Source organism: Myotis brandtii, unplaced genomic scaffold (assembly GCF_000412655.1).
Source record: "Myotis brandtii unplaced genomic scaffold, ASM41265v1 scaffold97, whole genome shotgun sequence".
NCBI lineage: Eukaryota > Metazoa > Chordata > Mammalia > Chiroptera > Vespertilionidae > Myotis > Myotis brandtii.
Window position 1 is genome coordinate 1,583,237 of NW_005372020.1, and position 714 is coordinate 1,583,950.

General features: G+C 66.0%; 1 protein-coding gene across 1 annotated transcript in view; it reads right to left on the reverse strand.

Moving 5' to 3' along the window:
• BCR (breakpoint cluster region) overlaps positions 1-714 on the reverse strand; it is a 72,758-nt gene that overhangs the window by 12,425 nt on the left and 59,619 nt on the right. The gene's annotated exons all lie outside the window — the stretch shown is intronic.

Below are 714 nucleotides of genomic sequence, written 5' to 3' on the forward strand. Positions count from 1 at the left end.
TCTGAGATGGAATGGGGTTGGGGCGGAGCTGTGTGTGCCAGGAACAGGTAAGACCCCTAGAGACGCTGATGGTACCGCCTGGGCAGTTGCTGGGTGACCCGCTGCTGTGGCACTCCTGTGCCGGGGTCCCTCACGCCCCCCCACCCCACCCCAGCTCGCACCTGAGCTCGCTGCATGTCTGGAACCCTCCTCCTCCCTGCCCGTTGGGTCACGACCCTCTTGCTCTCTGCAAAGCTTTCTGTGACGGATGCCCCCAGCTCTGACCCGTCCCTCACGCAGCCCTTTCTGCAGGGACGCCCGGGGCTCCTGCGACCAGGCAATGCCCTCGGCTTCTCGGGCCCCAGCCCCAAGGAGGCAGCAAGCCTAACGACCTGAGCAGTGGATGCTGGGAACCGAGACCTGGGTTCTGACCCCACCAGTCGCAGGGCCCATCGGGGACCAGGCAGCTTGGTGGGTCTTAGCTTCCCCCTCTGCAGGGAAGGGGGGGCGGTGGGCGTGGTGGTGGCAGCTCTGGGCAGCCTGGCGGCCTCCACCCACCCTCAAGCACGAGGCCCAAGGGCCAACGGCTGCTCCAGGGGCCTGGAAATGGCACCTCTCAAAGATCTGGGGGCTTCATCAAGACTGGCCATGCTGCCATCAACGGCTCCAGGCAGGCCCGCTGGGCAAGTGGGTCAGAGCAACCCACACAGCCAGTGCCTGGGACAAGCAAAGAGG